This window comes from Corapipo altera, unplaced genomic scaffold (genome assembly GCF_003945725.1).
Source record: "Corapipo altera isolate COAL_440 unplaced genomic scaffold, ASM394572v1 61411, whole genome shotgun sequence".
Lineage (NCBI taxonomy): Eukaryota > Metazoa > Chordata > Aves > Passeriformes > Pipridae > Corapipo > Corapipo altera.
In genome coordinates this window covers 14165716-14182711 of record NW_020884875.1, presented here as the reverse complement: position 1 = coordinate 14182711, position 16996 = coordinate 14165716, and the positions used below count along the sequence as shown (strand labels likewise).

Genomic DNA, 16996 nt, shown 5'->3' with positions numbered 1-16996 from the left:
GGTTTTTAAGCCCTTGGGCCACATCACAGTAAATCCCTCGTGAAATCTCATGAGCACAAGCAAAGCTGCAGCCTGCAGTGACAGTGCTGCTACTTGCCCTTCATACCACAGCAGCCATGCTCTCCTTCGCCAGCACTTCTCAGCAGTGAGTAACAAGGACTGCTCCAGGGGAAGGGCAGCATAGGTAGGAGAGGTGTGCGAGGTGAGAATGGCAACAGCTCAGCTTTGCAAAGGCTCTGGTTGGTGGAAAATTTAACTGAACCCTACTCAGCATGCTTGGTATAAACTGTCTCAGGTTGGCCAGCATCAAGTCATGAAAAGAGATAATCAGAAGGGTTTTTTTCCTCTTCATTCTTAACCTTTGCAATCCGAGAAGACTGAAAGAGGACACCATCTAGCAAGAGGGCTGCTAATTAATTCCTCCTCACCCAGGCAAAGCTTCTAGCTGCAAAGTATCTGCTCATGTAGGAATACACTTGACAGCATTAAAAGAGAAGCTTCGATTGTTTTGAAAAACGCCATTTAGAGACTAAATCATCTCACAAGATGATTTTCCCTATGAGCAGTGAGAAAAGGTGAATGAAAAGCAACATCACTCTTGCTTGATTAGTTTTCAGAGCACCAACTTACCATGCACAGTGATTTTGATGGGAGGTCAGCACACCACAGGCATAGATGCTTTCAAAAGTGTAACTTTACACGAGGAAGAGTTTTTGTATCATCTCTTAGTTGAACAAGCTTCCCTGAAATGAACTATTTCTGAACAAGTTGGAACAGCATAGAGGTGCCTTGCCATAAGGGCAGAACCAGAGTGCAATTGCAAGTGACATGCCAATTTAAGACATGGGCAGCTAAAGGAAGCAAGACTGTTGTCTTAGGTGCTCAGTTATCTTGGATCAAAGGCTATAAAAAGCTCCTTGGATATAGCACTAAAACAAGAGATGAGTCAGATAGAATAATAATGGAAAAACACCAATGGACTCAACAAAAAGAGAGTCAGCACACTTTTAGCACTGAGGACCTCCAGCATTCTGCAACTAGCAATAGTTTGTTTGCATATCAAGGCTGCACTGTTAGTACTATCACAGTAGAAACAACACTCAATAGTAAGAGTCAAAACTCCCAGCTGTCATTAGGCAGATACAGCCCCAAAGTTAAATATCATCTGAAACATCTGAAGCTCAGCTGTAGCCTTTTGGAGTGCCAGAGAGACACCACAGTCATTAAAAATTTGAAGAACAATCCTCCTGCATGAGCAAAGACTCAATAATCCAAAATATTTTCCTTCTTCTCACTTTATTTAAGACTGAGATGTCCCTCATTTTAGCTGGGACAAACCCCATGGAGTTATTTAAATTAATATTTTGATTGTGGTTTTTTTTGGATGAGGTAGGACAGGCTATAACCTTGTGCCATACCCAAAGTAGCTCTAATCTCACCATCCTTTTCCAGTTACATTTAAATGCTCCTAGCACTATTTCTCTTCACTACTGCTACTACCTGGGGTGAAGCAGGAGCATCAAGACCACCTCTTCACAACTGCATAAGTGCAAGTGGGCAACAGGCCAAGTGGATAAACACAGGCAATGGAAAGGATTTTTTTTCTGTGTTATCACCCTCTGGGTATACAGAGTGCTTGCTCAAAGCACAGGCGATGTGCAGCCTAGCCAGCTGTGTTTTCTCACAGCAATTTATCATCCCTTTGTCCCCATCCTTTTCTTTCTACTGACTCACACAGCAATCTCAGCCACCTATCTTACCCTGAAAAAAAAGGGTTATAGTTTCTGGCCTTACCACAGTACACAAATTTCACTGAAATCTGAGAAGCAAGCACGTTTTACTTCATTTGAACCTGAAGACACCTGCAGTTCAGTCTCAGGTGTGTAATTCAGAGCCAACAGCAGGGGAATGAAAATGTCAACGACGAGATATTTTCTTAAACCAGATTTTGTGCTAGGCAAACAATAGGAATACTATTTATTTTGGGTTCTTTCCTTTTAATGCAGAAATGCTCCACTGCAGGATACACCATTGTAGGTTAATGAGTTCCCCTGTACCAGCTCCTCTCTCTGACAAACTGACTGGCTTCAAGCCCTTCTTTGGACAGGTAACCAGTAAGAGGTCAGCTAAAGGACCCTGAAGGTGCAGCAGGCTGGATCAGGAATGCTGGTGGCCAGGACCCAGACTGGGGTAAGGAGGAACAACACAGCTACCCTCTGGGTGATTACCAGGCATTTCACACCAAGGCTGTCAGATCTGGAGAACATGACAGAACAAAAGGTATAGGGACACGTTTCCTACTGATCTCTATTATTTCTTTTCAAAAGCAATCAAATGCCCTGGTTTTGAGTGTAAGAGTTAGGAAGAGTCCTCTCCTACTTGGAATAAACACACTTGTGCACATTCCTTCCTTTTATACTGTGTATATCTCTACTTGGCATTGCAAGCTGTTGCAGGATGACTCAGTTTGTTACTGATTAACATCTCACTTCAAGTCTTTTCTTCGTGCCTCAGTCCAACTCTTCTCACATCTGTCAGGCATCCTGACACCATGCATTTCTTATGATTTTGCCCTCAGGTGTATCAGACAAATACTAACTCAATAGCCCAGAGTTCACCATGTACGAGCAATTTTCTCTCCCCCTCTCCAGAGGACAAACCCCACCTTCTTGCAACTACACAGTCCTGCAGCACAAGCCTTTCACATCCCCAAGGGCACTGCAGGCAGCAGAACAGCGCTGCCATCCCAGATTTCCATGCATAAGATGAGAAGAAGAGGTGTCAGGATGGTACGTGCAGATACCTCATAGATACCGGCAGCTGAACCACCATGCAGTGTATCATCCATTTGTTTCTGGAGAGTGGGGCCGGGGCCTCCTGCCCAGAGAGTGTGTGTGTGCTTGTACGTGGAGGGGAATTACTTCAAGGCAACTGACAAACATGATACTTCAAATCAGAGACCAGGGAAAAACAGCATACTTCAGTTTTAGGTCTATTTCACCCAAATTCAATTTCTATAGAAAAAAAAAATCAACCTATTCCTAAATATTGAAGAGAAGGTGTCTATCTTTCATAATGGGACTGCTCTCTTGAACAGCCATCCAAAGCTATGTGCTGGTATGGACAAAAGGCATCACCCCCCAAGAGTTTTCCAGTAACAGCTGCTGAAAAGTCTGAAAAGTGGTGTTACCCAGGCAGTACCTCACTGCCTTGCAACCTGACATCCCCACTCCCACCTTTTCCCCAGGCACCAACACAACCTTATTCAGCTTTATTTCCTCTCAGCACACAGCCTTGAGCTGAAGACCACCTCCATTTCTGCTTGCAGCTCATGCTTCTCCCACCAGCACTGACACCTCCACTGGCATGCACACAACCTGTCCCAAGAGCAGGGACTTTGTTCCCAGGGAACAAAGTAATCCCAGGCATAGGATCTCACCCCTTCTCTCATTCTACTCCCACAGTGTGGCATTTCCAATAAAATACTGCAGTGTTCACAGCTTCTGTTTTTGCAAAGTCCTGCTCAAGGGGTCTTCCTTTACTGCATTTTTGCACAAGGAACACTCATAAACCCTGCAATTCGCAGAGGAGCAGGAGTGATGTCACACCTCCATAGCTTCACAAAGTCTCCAAAGGCCAGGGCAGTGCCAAGTGACATGTGACTGTCTTTCAGAAACAGAAGCAGAAGAGAAGGTAAAGAGACAAGTCACAGTTGACAATGGAAACTCGTTTGCTGCTTTCAGAGTTGTATCATGAGACAAGCTAGGAGACCTTCACCTGTCTATCTGCATGCAACTTACTGGCACATCTAATCTTATTTCCAGATGTGATTTCTAACAGTCCATGCAGGCTACTCTGTGAAATTAGCAGTGTAAACCCCAGTATTGTTTGGGTGATAGCCAAAAATCACTCCTGTGCCAGGAGTACTGGTACTTCCTATAAATATTAGACAATATTTACACATGTATCAAACAACAGTTTGGCAAAAAAAAAAAAGTTAATTCACCCAAGAGCATTTTGATCCTCTGATAAAACATTTCCCAGTTAAAGATGGAACAATACAAAGGACTTTGGACACCAACCAGCTGTCACACTTGTGTTGTGAGCTGGCACTAAATCCCATACAGCCAAGAAGAAAGATTTAGATGGTGGGAGGAGACCAAATGGTCCCTTTGCATTCACAGCATGTGAGAAATTCCTTCTGGAGAGGTGATTCCTGCTCTTGCTACCTATCTGAAGCAAGCTGAAAGAACAGGGATCCATCAAAACTCACCAACAGAAAGCAAGTAGCTGCACTACTTTGACAGTACTGAAGTATTGCAAACCTTGTTGGATGTACTACAGCTGGGGATGTTGTGAGCTAGAGATGGGGTTTTTTTGCTTTGCTCTCCAAAGGATGCTTAGAAATTGAATAGAAAGATTTCAAAACGCAATGACCCATTTGCAACCTTTGAGCCTGAGCTGAGTGAGGAAAACAAGAAGTGAGCTTAACAGAGATCTGAGACAGTAGTTGGGAAAAGTGAAAGCAGACCTCCTTTCCTCCTGCTTAAAATGAAGCATTCACACACTCGTACCTTAAAAATAATCCTGATGTTAGGAGACTTCGACATTATTCTTCAAATATTCTCAGTACAGATATATCGATATTTCCCTGTACTTCTACTGGCAAATAGAGCACTTGGCAATTAAAAAGAAACGCAGTTTGGGGGGAAGCAGATTAGAAACATATTTTGCTACATAGTTCTAGTATGATGAACTCTTAATTAGAGAAAATATTAATTCAAAGTGTTGAAAGAAACAGTCCACAGAACTATGTGGTTCCTTCCAAGCTTCAATCTCACTCTCTTTTTAACTGATGTGTTTTATCACCAGCCTTTGAGAAATTGATTCTACAATCCCATTAAATCGATAGGCCATAACACACAAAATGAAAAAGAGGGGACTGACTAACCCTTGAGATGCTCTTGATCTCTTGATGTTTATTAGTTTATTTTTACTAGAGATGTCGTAAAATAGAACTCCTGAAAGTTCTCCTTATGACAAACCTATTACTTTTCAGGCAACTCTCAGATGTGCTGCTTGACCTGCCACCTGCCTATTTCCAACGAGATCAGTGCCTTTACACTTTGGAGCACAAAGGGACCAACTTGACAAAACTCATGCTCGGCACTTTGAACTGCCTAACACCAGATCCAGAGCTGACATTACTCCAAGCCTTTCATGGGGCTCTGTTGTGATGCAAATAATGTACAATCCCCAGACACAAAAAAGTCATTAAACTGGAATTAGGAGTTATAAGTAACTGGCAAGCTGAAGGAAAAATCCGGGTTAAAAGGAACATCAAAGAAAGATCTACAAAGAAAATAGGAAACAGCTGTTTACAATTACACTTCAGCAAACGTAAGGAAACACAGGTATGACGACCGCAGGCTCAGCCGGCTTTGCTTCCCCAGTATGAGGTGTTCACTCACGTCACACTTTCCCTCTGTCACCCAGCCCTGCGCGTGGGCTGAGAGCATTGACAGCATTTTAACTTTGCAGCCTTCTGCTCAGCCCGCCAGTCACACTGGCCGGCAGACAAGCTAATACCAGCAACAAGCAACAAGCCAGCTCTGTGTGTGACCTGGAGCCAAGACCAGCCCATCTCCAGCCAAGCTCCCAGCAGCTCCCAGCTGCTGACCAAACAGGGAATTGAGCAAACTGGGCAAGAGCAGAGAAAACACTCACATGGTATTAGGTCAGGAGTTAAAATATCTCAATGACCTGCAATTTCTATCAGGAACAGAACTGATGAATGCCAGAGCCACAAGGAAGACAAACTCGTCTACAAAAAAACCCCATTCGGGCTCTGATGCAATTTCTGTCACTTCCGATAGACAGCAAGACAAAAGTAAGCAAGGTTTTCTCCCTTATGGAAAACAAACAAACAAAAAACCACACACAAAAAAACCACAAACAGCCATGATTTAAAATTAAATTTTCAAGAAACTATTGAGGAAATGGATGCAGCTAGTGGAGATTTTCTAGATCAGAGAAAAGCTCAGCATCTCAGTCTAGCAAATGAAGACTATCCCTTTTTTCATGGTAAGAAAGATAATTTGGAGCCTCTTTGCCTGTAACTCCATCTTCAACATCAGCACCAGCCACCATTCACTTCATCCAACTTCGGTCCCGATTGGGCCATCCAAGAGGAATTATAAACCAGTCATGCAGCACAACAGCCTTCTTTCCACAGTAACGAAACATAATACAGGAATGTACAACACAATTTGGGGCTATTTTTCACCCGGAACATATGCCCTGTAACAACAAGCTCTCAATTAGCACGTTAATAGTGAAGGGAAATCAAAAGGTCAGTTCAAAAAATCATGCATAACTCAGGCTGGAGGAGCATTCACAGCTAAGAAAACACCAGATTCCTGCAGAAAGCAGGAAGAGCTTAAGAGAGCAGCTTGCAGAGCAAGCACATGTTTTGTGCCACAGGCACAGCTGGTCACAGCCCATGGCCAGAGGAGAGGGCAGCAAGGGGGCTAGTCCACAGCCCCCACTACCCAGCTGCAAACAATTGAGGCTAGGGAGTACTCACTAAAGCAACTGTGGTACCTCTGAGTATTTGTGTTATGATCCCTGGCCCTTATGTGGTTTATCCCACTTTGGATTCTGTTCTCTTGCTAAGAAGATGACAAAAATGCAAGTTCTCAAGACACCTACGGACAAGACAAGGTCAGGCCAACATTACTTGCCAGGAAAAATTTCCTCTCTGCGCACTGCCATGAAGTAGTATGTGTATCTTTTATTAGCCACACATAAATGTTCTTTGCAATGCTGAGCCTTGAACTTTGTACCAAGAATAGTCCAGTATTCTTTTTCCATTTCCAAACTAGAACATCTTGTAAGACTGCAGCAGTCTGAAAAGTCATGGTAGTCACACACTACTGCTGTTACAGTGAGAGGCAGCTGTGTGTTTACACACACACACACACACACACACACACTTGCAGTGAGGAGAAAAGGAATTGCACTATTGGCTCATTACTTCTGCTCCTGCAGTTTAAAACTGGTAGAAATTTGATGACAGGCTGAAAATGTAAAGCAAAGGACAGTTTCTCAAGAAAAAGTTTTACTTGTCAGATTAGACAGAGGAGCCTGAATTCTGTCAGAGACAGCTCTTTCACTTCTCCCTTTTATTTCTTCCATTTTCTTCTTGTTGCCCCCCCTTTTCTGTATTGTCTTAGAGACTTTGAATAAACAGAGCAAGCATTCAGGGGCAGGGTGAAAGAAGAGGAACAGGCACAACTTGATGGACAGTGAACAAAGTGTGCACTAGATAGAAAAGTTACAGGAAATAAAAGGAGTCCAGAGAGCCGAGACGGAGGAATAGCAAAAGCATGAGAACAGCCAAGATGCTTCACAGACGTGTCTGGGCAAATGTTCAAGGCCGCGAGGTAAAACTACCAGAAGCCTGGAGCTACATTGTGCTTCTTCATACTGCAGTAAAACCTACCCTGAATATCTCCCAGGAGGGATCCACGGACAACCCTGCAACTTCCAATCCAGCAGCTTATTCAGAGATGGAGAAACCAGCTGTGTTAGACATCCAGGCCTCCTCTAATCCCTCTTAATCAATAGGCAGCTGGTCATCACCCTGGCTTAAGTAGTCAAGATGAGGCGATGGGCACAGATGGGACAATGAACTCATAAGCCTAGTCATGAGGGTGGCTGGCCAGCATGGACCAGTTAGAGCTGTGTGCACCGAGCATGTTTAACCTCCAGTATCAAAACCAGTCTTTCTAGAAGCGATATTTTAAGCCTCCTATCTCTCCAGTGCAGTCAGAAACTTCTTGGTAACTCTCAAAATTATTCAACTAACTCTCCAAAACCAGCAGGAAGTTGATTTCAATTTTTCTCAGACTATGCTGAAACCCACATCTCCATGAGCTGCTGAGCCATCCTTCTGTGGGCAGATGATGCTCTACATGGGGCAGGATAAACAGGTGGGAGGAAGTACCATTTCAGGTATGTGACTTCAATTTACCTCTGCATGCAAGTCAAACCCACCTCAGCTAAGGTCAATCTCTTTCTAGCAAAAGACAGGATAACATACTGCAGTTAAATCCGCACCTGAAAGCCACCATTGCTTTAATTAGATTCAGTCAAATCCAGGTCTTTGCAGTCTAGACATGGTTTAGCAAGTGCTTTTATGTGAGTAATTCACTGAGAGAGAACACAGTTCTTAAAGGAATTAGATAACTCATTACATGTGAAGTTTTATCTGGAGCTTACCTAATTTTTGGCAAAGAAAAACAGTTGGATTTTGAGAGGGCAAAGACAGCCGAACGTAAGCATTCAAGCATCAGTATAGAAGATTTTACCTGGGGAAGGAAGGAAAATGTTCCTCCTTGAACCTACTGCTTTTCCAAAGTTCAGCCAGCCACAAGAGGCTTTCCGTTCAGAGCAAGAGCATTAAACATGACAATTTTGCAACACAGCACAGAAACATGAATCTTGAGGCAATGCAGAACACAGACTCCATCCCTTAGCTCTGGTCCCTTTTGTAGTCTCTGTACTACTCTGGGTTTTAGGTAAAGGTCCAGAGATTTATACAAAGGAGAGAGAAAAGGCACATAACAGAGTAACTACTGCCTCTGACCTACGGTATATATACACTGGTTACACACCTATTTACAGAAACTCCAGGCAGGAATATCAGAACAGCTTTGTAGCTTGACAACTTCTGCACTGAAATCAAAGTAATGAGATGCTCCAGCTCCACCAAAGTCAATTTGACTAAGCTTTAATATAGATACAAAATGGCTGTTGGATGACAGAAAATTGTTAGTAGCAGCAGTACTGTACTCCTAGCTGTGTATAAATACATTATTGCTATTTTTTATTTGCTCAAAGAATCTCTGGCAGAGCTTTAGTAAGAAATGGAGAGTATCAGCCCACTGTTTCTAAAGACTGGATGTGCCTTACATACCCAGCTGGTTCTTCTACACAACAACAACAGTATCACAGGCCAGCCAGGTCTCCTCCTTGCAATGAGACTCTCTCAGCATTGATGCAAGAATGGCCATAACTGGACATTATGGTAAAACAATATTTATAGTTGCACTTGAATGCAGCAGTATGCATAAAGCAACCCATAAATTGTCTCATTGTCCCCCAAAGAGCTGAAGAGATGATATTTTCTGCTACACAGTAAGGAGACAACCCCAGCTCACTCTTGTGATGCAAATTAGCAAGTTGCTTAGAGGAAGAGGTGAGGGGGGAAAAGTCTTTTAAGCAAAATTACAATGAAACTTCCTCCCTACACAACAGTCACAGACATCAGCTCCTATGGAGCCTCCTCCAGGACTCCACTGCTTTCCTTCAGTCCGTGCACAGCCAAACCACTGGCCCCCGACTGCACTCTCCTCACTGGTGCATGCATCTGCCATCTCACTCACCTGCTGCAGTCACCAAACAGACCTTGAACTACCTAGAACGGGCACCAAATGTGTTAAACCAGGGCATATAAATCACTGCCCTTCCATGAAGATGTAGCTACAAGGAAATCTCTTTACCAAGCAGTAACAGCCTCCAAAGCAAAACACCACCCCAAATAAAACGCAGCTCGGGAATCTGAGGTATGTGGGCAGCAGGAGCTCTGATGGGTATGAAGGGAGGACAGGAGCAGGCAGGCTGCTTCACAACAGCCATTTCCTAGCCAGAGCAGAGGACCAGCTTAGCTGCCTCAGGGGTGTGCACACAGAGCTTGGGAATGTGAGCAATGTGGACTGAGGGCCAGGGGGCTTTGCTGCCCGGGAGAGAGGGATGGGAGTGGGTACTAGGGAAACAACACAAAGACCAAGAGGCAGCTGGGGTTGCTGCAGAATTATAGGGCTCCCTGTGGAGGGGTCACAAGGCTCAACTACAGGCTGCAAACCAGCAAGGGTCCCTTTTTGTCCCACTCACCCTATGCTGGCGGAAACAAAATTTCACATGTAGCTTTGCAATAAATCTGTGTGTCATTAATTTCTACCAGCTGAAAAAAACTGCATAAACCTCTCCAGTTTTTGGCTAGTTGCTGACATGAAAAACATACCAGCATTAAGAGTAATAAACAGATACACTTAACACTTCCTGAGCCAGAGATTTAATATTCAGCTGCACAAGAACAAACCTTTTCCTCCCCCAGGCTAACATAAAATGGAGTTGCTACAGATAAGAGACCTGAAACCCTCTTGACTCTGCTTCAGCCAAAACCAGCAATCCCTTACAACATCCAAAACATTCAGTCACCTGCTTATTTTTATGAAGAACTCAATTTTATTTCTACCACATTTTCTTGATCCCTCGGTCCTCGTCCAACCACTGAGCACTGCCTATCTGGCTGGAGAAGCAGCTACCCAGAAGGGGCTCATGCCAGCAGCCGGTGGGCACCTCCCACCGTCGGATCTGGCTGGAGTGAGCACCGACTGCATCTCCTTAGCACGCCTACCGCATAACTCGTGACAGTCATGATGTGTGCACCGACACAAAGAAGGGTTTGTTTTCCTTAAATTTCCCTAGTGAGAAGGCTCCCGGCAGCCACTAGTACTTTCGTTGATGTGATCTCGAAACATTTCCTAAAAACATGACAGCGGGCACAAGCACCAACAGTGACAGGGTGAGAAACTGCAAGAAAAACACAAAGGAGACAAAGACAGTGATAAATCACAGATGGGATCAGGATCAAGACTAAGGCAACTCTCACTCCACTCACAGGCACGCAGCAGAGCCCTTGTCTACTGGTAAAAAAATCATGAGTAAAGTAGCACCACAAGAAAAAAGTGGTAAGTATGCATCAAGTTTGTCAGCCCGGTTAAACGATGCTGATGACACATAAACTGCAGCTAATCATGCCTACATCGTTTCCAGCATCTCCAGGTTTCAGAGAGATTCGATCTTAGTTTTCCCGAAGGTGATTTTATATCATCTGTGAATGTTACCGACTTGCCATGCAGTGAAAGCAGTCTGAGCAGACTGCTGGTAGAATACACATTGAGAAAATGGCCAGGATGCCAGAGTAAGACTGACATTCATCCGAGGAAGGAAAACCCTTCAGGAGTTTATCATTAGGGGAAAATAAAAAAAACAACCAGAAAGTTAAAAGTTTAAGAACAAGTTTAGCCCCACATGTCAGGAAGGAATGGACCTTTATGGAATCTTAAGACTTGGAAAAAGCAATACAAGAAGAGATTTTTAGCTTAAATCTTAAGATTAGTCTGAGATAAAGGCTATTGTTTTAAAAGTGAAGTTATTTATTGAAAAATGTTAAGTGTGGTTTTAAAAAAAATACCATAAAGCAGCTTAATTCTAATCACACTCATGTAAATCCAGACTCCCAAATCTTCGTTTGCGAAGCCTAGGCATGAAATCCAGACTGAACACCTGAAAAGAGCCATATGACTCTCAATGCCCTAAAAAAAAACAAAACAAAAACAACTGACTCCCCTGCCCAAGACGCTGACAATTTACAGTTTGGGCTGGATTTTTTCCCCCCTTTTGGTTTGGTCGTGGAAAACTAGAGATTATGAACAGAGTTTAAGAACAACTTCAAAACTTACAGTTCTTTAACCTTCACAGTTAAGCAGTTTCAGTGACAACTGCTTTTCATTCAGCAAACTCATTTTTGGTTGCTAGACTCTACAAAACACGGTGCTACTGCCAGACAGACAGCAAGCTGAAAAACAGAGCAGCAAGAGAAGCATGGGAGCTACAGAAATCGTGCTTTAATATAGCTGTAAAATCCCACCTTGGTATAGCTCCATGATATTCCATAATATCCACATGAAGTTTACACAACTGTCTTCCACTTTGCTAGGGTTTCTCCAGCCATTCTGCAACCATCTTTTACTTCTGCTCTCTTGTGCACCTACACCACCCAGAAAAAAAAGCTAAGCCTTGCCTGCCAAATTACTTCTGCTTCCTGTCCCTATTTGCCCCAGAAACCCAATTACAAAGTTAACTCATGCTAATGGAGCCTGAAGGGATGTGCACTCACACTCAGCTACATGACATGTCCCAATGAATGAACAGCCTGATTTTCACCCTGGTTTGGTATCTGAATGTAAACAATGCACACTGAAGTTATCTACTGCAGAATGGCAGATGCGTCTTGGTGTATCTGTGGCTAATTGGAGTGAAAAGTCAAATTCCAATATGTGAGTCATCATCCATTGAAGCACTCTGCTAAAACAAACAAACAAACCAACCAAGCAAAAAACCCCACCACAGTAGGGTTGACCCCAGCATCAGTTTCTACTCTGAAGAAAGATTCAGCTAAATTAAGTATCTTCTCTCAGCAGGTATTTTGCTGTGTCTATTGAGGTAAATACACACTGAAGAAAAAAAAAGGAAAAAACCAAGAAAAAAGCAAGGCTGTGCTCTAATGCAGCCCTGCAAAAGTTGTATTGAAGTGGAGAAGATTATGTCTTAATGTATCAATCTATTAACATTGCAAGGATCCTGAAGAGGAGGAGTTTAAACAATACCTGTCTACTAGCAGTAGGGTTAATAACAAAGCACTGGTGAGAAAACACCCAAAGGCTTAAATTGCATTTGCCAAGCTGCAAAACAGAGACTCTTTCATTCCAATTTCTCTTCTGTTGGAAGTCAGGAAATTGGGAGAAAAATTCTGCAATATTGTTTCATTTAATAACTATGCATGGGTCAAGTGCCCATACTTTTGTCTCACAATCAACATCTTGACTGTCCTTTGCTGCTTTTTATCATCATCATGGCTGGGCTTTGTGAACAAAGATTTGGGAAGGACTCTACCCACATTTGCTACAAGCGCGCTGGTGGCTAAAGAGGCCAACACGAGATAGACAAGTCTGGTTGCAAAAGGCACAGCAGAAAGACTCCTTGGATGGTATCAGCAATTTTAAAACACTCAAAAGCCACAAATAGAAAGGCTCTCTAGTCTGAATCCAAATATTATGTTCCCCAGTCAGTGCACTACTTGGCAAATTCTCTCAGGAGAAGAAGAGCCACATAAAACACTCATGTATCTTTCTGTCACTGTCCAAAATAGATTCGTTTGGCATAACTCTTAGAGATCCTTTGCATCACCATACACTGAGACAGGGATGAAAAGAGCATCATTTGCAGAGAGTTCACTATTGTCTGAGGTCCTTGGGGCTTTTTGACACAGCTGTTCCAAAACAGCTCAGGAATGAGCACCATCCTTTTCTCATTTAACAGCTCACAAAGTGAATGAAAACACTGATGGAAGCCCTACCATGCACAGCCATGTTTATGCACCTAAACAAACACATTCAACCTCTGACATTCTCAAGTCAGGGGAAACTTCCAGCTGTTAACTGGGAAAAGATTTGCAGTTAAAAAAAAAAAAAAGGAATCAGAGTAACTCGGGGGAAATAATTGTTTAAAACTAAACTCTTCTACCTTTGAGAATAACAAGTTGCAGGCTAGTGGCATGCTGAGTAGGAAATGCAAAGCAAGGAGCTTTCCCAGTCCCACCCATGGAGCGGGGTGCTTCTGATCAGCATCTGCCAAGAAGATTCCAATGGACCAAACTTTAGAACACATCACATGGGTTTCCAACAGCTTGCAGGCTCGGGAGGCAATCATAGCACCATGATTTCATGCCTATTAATTTCTGACACAACCCTGTACTACTGCTGAGGCTTCCCACCCTCTCATGCTATGCTGGCACAGCACATGGGACAGCAAAGAGCCGGGGTGGGGGGTGCATATTTTAGCACGTTTGTTTCCAGCCAGATCAGTGCTCCAATCTGTTTTGTCATGGAGCCACATAAATATTAGGAACAACACAAAGAAGCTGGCAGCAGATGTGCAAGAGGAGAGCTCGCTGCTTTCAGCCAGGCACAGGTTTGCTGCCTACCTATAGTCCCTGTATGGTCCCTGTGGCATAGGCAGCTGCAGTCAACGGGAAGGAGCTAGGAGATGTGGAGATCTGTATGGATACCAAATAAAACAGAAACAGTTCTGGCACCACTTAGGAATTCGTGCTGCAAAATGATCTGAGTCAATCTAGGCAGCATCCTCCCCATTAATGACACTGCAGAATTGGGAAGGGATCAGAAATACATATAAATCATGAAAGAGGCTTCAAAAAAAACACTTCAGTTTTTCACAGAACAAACAGACATTATTTGGAAGTGGGTGGTGGATTATACAAAATAACAAATGGTGCATAAAAGCTAAATCAGTGTTTGTCCTTATGTCAAGAAGGGATGATCAAGCTATGCAATTAGGAGGTTGAAATGTGTGCATGCACACATTACAGAAGTCATTTTCAGTGCACAGCAGCCATGAAGGCTACCAGCTCAGTGAGACCATGAGAAGGACTGGTCACTTGTGTGGGTAACAGCCCTGTCTGGAGCTAAACTTAGGAACACTACCTGAAGTATTCAGGGAAAAAAAAAAAAAAAAGAAGAGTCCAGGGACTTAAAGTCAATGTTTACTAATCACAAACACGTACAAGACATAAGGAGTAGATTATGCCTCATTAGTCTTACATGTATGGCTACCTCAAATTTGTTAAAGGCCTATGGTAAAAAACCTCTCAACACAAAGCAACTTTACTAGAGCTAGTACCTTGTCCAGTAACCAACATTTTGACTGCTTGCATCTCCTTGGAAAACTCAGAAGCACAGCACAGTCCACTCCTGCCAGGGCAGTACTGCTTCATGTAAATATATCAGACCCTTTGGGCATAGAAGATGGTAGACCAGGTCTACCTCAGGTCCTTGGTATGAGGAGTGGGTACATTTGTGCAGTGAAGAACTCAACAGTAAATCCTTTTGGATTTCCACAACCAACAGCAGAGCATCTACAGCCAGGAAGGACATCCTCTACTTCAGAGCACTAGCACAGGATAAAGCAGGTTCAAGATACCACTAACCCAGAGTAGACTAGTGATCCATCCCAGAAAGTGTGGTGCTATAAACATTTGCCCAAGAAACCCAACAAGGTGTCCCCACTGCCCTCCTGGACACCAGCCACCTCCAAACACCACCAAAGATGCCTGTAGCTCATGGCATGCACAGCTGTAGAGGAGATAGAGAAACAGTCCATGTTTTGCATGTAGGAGACTTCTCTCACTGACATTTCTTCCTCCTGAGCTCTGTGTGTCATGCAGCAACACCCCAGTGCTCCAGGACAGCACAGACATCTCCATATGTGTATGGAATGGAACAGAGGCACCATCTCCGAGTCCTAAAATACAGGCTGTGACACTCCCACTGGCCAATATCCTCCCTCCTACCATCACCCTCACCAGAACATTTTGTGGAGATGCCTTTTTCAGGGAAAGACCAACCAAACCTGTCAGGGCAGATATCCAGGTCTAGTTTTGGCTCCTGGGTGCAGTAGAGAGCCCATACACCAGAAAAGTATGTGAACAGCAGTTTGTCTTATAAAAAAAAAGAATTAAAGGGACATTGAAAACATGCTTTCATGACTCATGTTTAATTGTCAGCTATCCTTCCTCAGTACAGCTCTAATTAGAAATCAGAAACAAATTTTTGAGCTCAAAAAGACACCAAAAAAATGGCATTTACTGACAAGGGAAGCCTGTGGGTGCATTTTAAGTCTAACAGGATGCTGCCTTCTAAGCTGTGCTTTAGCCAAAATAGTTATTGGGCTTAATACAAGGTTAAGAGCCTGTGGCAGCCTGGAAGAAAGATCAGATGCCTTTGCCACCCCTTCTGAAATGACATTTTTTCACTGCTGGCAAAGCTCAGAAAACATTTCCAGTACTCCCCACAGCACCTTGTATGTAATTTTCCCTTTTCCTTATCACAGATAAGTACATCTTTAATGGTGAAAAAGTGACTATCACCACATACATCTTTCTGCTATGCAGAATTTGACAGGGAACCTTTGGCAAAGTAAAAATGTAAAAATGGCCTAAATCAGCATTCAGATTTGACCATAAGCCTCAACACTATTGTCATGATTACAGACACAGTTTCCCAAGGTAAAATACACAGGTAGCATTCAGAGTTAGATAGACATTAGAGTATAATTCATAATATAACACTGCTGTATATGTAAGTAGTCTGCATAAAATACATAAGCTGGGGAAAAAAAAAATCAATTAGCTGACTGTTCATTCCTAACACATATTTATTTCTCTTCAGGTACTAGTCTTTTGACAGCTGGGAACAGTAACATAATTTGCAAGGTATTTCCCCTCGATGTATAGCTTCCATAACGGGAGCAAGACACAACTGTGACATATCAGAGTTGACAAGCCTAAGTTGTTTTCCTTATTTCTCTGTGAGATGCCTAAATGCCTTTTACAGCGCCGCCAATTATTCAATAGTATCATGCAAGCTGATACTATTAAGATACTTAAAAGATACTTAAAATTAATCATTTTCCACTAGAACCACGCACATTATAAATCTCATCATAGACCTCAATCTGTAGTCAAGATAAACTTATTTCAGAATGCTCATTAATTTTTTTATTTCATAAAGACTTATGAAATAAGATTATATGCATATGGTTCATAAAAAGATGATTTTTAGATATATTTTTATATAGCTCAAACAGAAAACTTTTCAAGTAAATTCTGTAAAAAAAAATTACATCTGTCATTTCAAGTCATTGGTAAACTACTTGTGTTGCAACTTTAGGAAGTTAGGTGGAATCAAAACTTTGCAAGTTGTTCACTGCTATTTTGTGTTCCAATTCCACCTGAACTTCTCCACATCATTATGACATGAAAATCTAGTTATTAGCCACAACCCACAAAAATTTTAGATAAAATTCATACCCCTGCACCTACAGTCACACAGGCTTTCAAGCCACTTCCTTTTCCAAAGCATTGAGGCTTTAGAATTGGACGGCATGAGCAGTGACGCCTCAAACACCTCCTCTGGCCCATTAGTCAATTCCATTAGCTAAATGACTAGGAAAAAAGCCCTCTTTCTCCCTGACCTACGGCTACAACAGGTGCTGACACCACAAGAAA

General features: G+C 42.8%; 1 protein-coding gene across 1 annotated transcript in view; it reads right to left on the bottom strand.

Annotated features, from left to right (window-relative positions):
* Positions 1–11850, bottom strand: part of KANK1 (KN motif and ankyrin repeat domains 1) — a 119986-nt gene extending 108136 nt beyond the window's left edge. The window contains exon 1 of the mRNA XM_027634693.1: positions 11780–11850. The gene's annotated coding sequence lies outside the window, so the exon portion shown is untranslated. The remainder of the gene's footprint in view (positions 1–11779) is intronic.
* Between the last annotated feature and the right edge of the window lie 5146 nt (positions 11851–16996).